The 2,762-nt window shown below is 42.3% G+C and overlaps 1 pseudogene; it reads left to right on the forward strand.

Moving 5' to 3' along the window:
* Positions 1 to 1,640: 1,640 nt before the first annotated feature.
* LOC124717475 lies at positions 1,641 to 1,758 on the forward strand (annotated as a pseudogene).
* Positions 1,759 to 2,762: the final 1,004 nt, after the last annotated feature.

The following is a 2,762-nucleotide window of genomic DNA, read 5'->3' on the forward strand; positions in this document are numbered from 1 at the left end:
AGGCTAATGTTAGGTTTTAGCGCTAATATAATTAGAGCTGTTTATTTTGAGTACCTATTATTTTTATCAGAAAGCTCTCATACGGTGCGTAATTATCTGTTAATATGAAATCGCTCTCAGTTTTTTCTTGTGTCAGTAAGGCAACAAAATCTTAAAGTGCACGACTGTTATGTATTGTGATGCATATAATGTGCTGATGTCATTAGTAGCTGATTCAAGGGGCATCTTGTACTTAAACCAACAGTAATTGATACATTTTCGGTTAATTCGGCCTTAAATGTTGATAATGAACTATTGTCACAGTAATTATTAAAGTTAGGGAGGGAATTTTAAAGATGCTTTATTTGCAATATTTGTAGCCTGCTTTACTTGGCTTTCTAGAAACCTATCTATTCTACCCTCCATTTCCTATTAACTCTGATACTGAATAATTATTAAATGTTAACTAATAGCTCAAATGGCTCTGAGCACTATGGGACTTCTGAGGTCATCAGTCCCCTAGAACGTAGAACTACTTAAACCTAACTAACCTAAGGACATCACACAACACCCAGTCATCACGAGGCAGATAAAATCCCTGACCCCGCCGGGAATGTTAACTAATAGTGTTCTGTCTGTACTACGGATGTGCCTGGCGACATATTCGCTATTTACAAGCTTGTTCAAGGTTATATTGTAGCTGGGTTTTGATCACTGTCAGCCCTGGATTTTGTTTTGCAATTACGGCTGGCGTTCAGTGCTACCGGCCGGTTTAGTGAAGCACACTGATGTTTGGGCACAGACGGCAAATTTATTAGAAGGGCCCTCCATCATGTCAGACAGTTTGGGCAAGGCGCATTCTGCAAATCAGTATATTCTGGCTACATTTTGTCTCGAGTAAAGGAACAGTAAAGTGGTTTTTTTAATTTTAAAAGTCTTGTTATTTTAAATACTGCGTTCCCTCATGGATTGGTGTTTTGATTATTTATTTTACTGCGGCACTGTTATTGTTTTATGTAATTTCGAGTTCTTATAAATTTGAGGCCATCTGTTGTTCACTTGGACAGTTAAAAGGTTGCTCATGCAATTTCAAGCTGCTAAAATTTGAGCCCTACCGTAAATGAAAGTACCTCGCAGGCTCTCTCTTCCGTATCAAATCGCTGAATACACCAATCAAATTCACACTTGCAAAGAGTTCATTCCTTTTCCTTGTTAGTTTCTGAACGGAGCCAACTTTTCTCATTCGCTTGTGTTTCTGAGGTACGGCTTTTGAAGTTTTAACTTTATTGAGGTTCAAATAATTGGACCATAGAAGTCTTTACCTCATCTGCCTAAAATCATATCTACGTGCACAACGAAAGCCTTTATGCATAGCCGGCCGCGGTGGCCGTACGGTTCTAGGCGCTCCACTCCGGAGCCGCGCTGCTGTTACGGTCGCAAGTTCGAATCCTGCCTCGGGCATGGGTGTGTGTGATGTCCTTAGGTTAGTTAAGTTTAAGTAGTTCTAAGTTCTAGGGGACTAATGACCACAGCAGTTGAGTCCCATAGTGCTCAGAGCCATTTTGAACCTTTATGCATAAACAACGTACATTTGTTGGAGGACATTAGTTGTATAATTGAATGTACGTCTTGTTTAATTTTAGGTGTACTTGATGTGCAGAGGCAGCGGCCTTCGCGCAGTGGCTACGCCGGTTCCCGTCAGATCACCGAAGTTAAGCGCTGTCGGGCGTGGCCGGCACTTGGATGGGTGACCATCCGGGCCGCCATGTGCTGTTGCCATTTTTCGGGGTGCAATCAGCCTCGTGATGCCAACTGAGGAGCTACTCGACCGAACAGTAGCGGCTCCGGTCAAAGAAAACCATCATAACGACCGGGAGAGCGGTGTGCTGACCACACGCCCCTCCTATCCGCATTCTCACCTGAGGATGACACGGCGGTCGGATGGTCCCGATGGGCCACTTGTGGCCTGATGACGGAGTGCGTTTTTTTATGTGCAGACGTGCAAGCGTGAGAAAACGTGTACACTACTAGGTTCGACGAAGAACCAACTACAAATTGTAATGAGTGTACTTTGGCTTTTAATGTTAGGTTGTCTCATTGGACTGATCGCACAAGCACCGGTTATGCGGATCCCTTTCTGGTTGCTAATTGGAGCAGAGTTCGTTTTATTGGAAAGTATTTTGCTATAATACGAAGAAGGTAGTTGCACTGAAGTTTCATTTGATGGATAGTGAATCGCCTGACAAGGTTACTCAATACTGTAATGCGTATTTTCAGTCGCAGAAAGTAAAGTAAAAAGAAAATATTTAACCTTGTTAAAATCAGAAATGGATATTGTCAGACGTTTTGTATTCTGATGCGAAATAAACGTGTTGCTCCTTCTAATTGTGAATGATGTTTCAAATTAGCCGAGGTGCAGTTCCTCACTCAACAACATTTTTGCTGGCGCCGACTTAGGAGTAATTACCAGGTTTACCTAAAATGTGCTTTGATTAGAAACGGTCTCGACGGCAATAAAACATTTATTTCAATGTTTTATTACGGTCGAGACTGTTTGTAATCCGTTTTTGTAACACATTTGGTCAGACTGCTGTTTCTCTACGAGAAATGTGTTCAAAATGTTCAAATGTGTGTGAAATCTTATGGGACCTAACTGCAAAGCTCATCAGTCCCTAAGCTTACACACCACTTAACCTAAAGTATCCTAAGGACAAACACACACACCCATGTCCGAGGGAGGAGTCGAACCTCCGCCGGGACCAGCCGCACAGTCCATGACTGCA

This window comes from Schistocerca piceifrons, chromosome 9, assembly GCF_021461385.2.
Source record: "Schistocerca piceifrons isolate TAMUIC-IGC-003096 chromosome 9, iqSchPice1.1, whole genome shotgun sequence".
In the NCBI taxonomy this organism is placed as follows: domain Eukaryota; kingdom Metazoa; phylum Arthropoda; class Insecta; order Orthoptera; family Acrididae; genus Schistocerca; species Schistocerca piceifrons.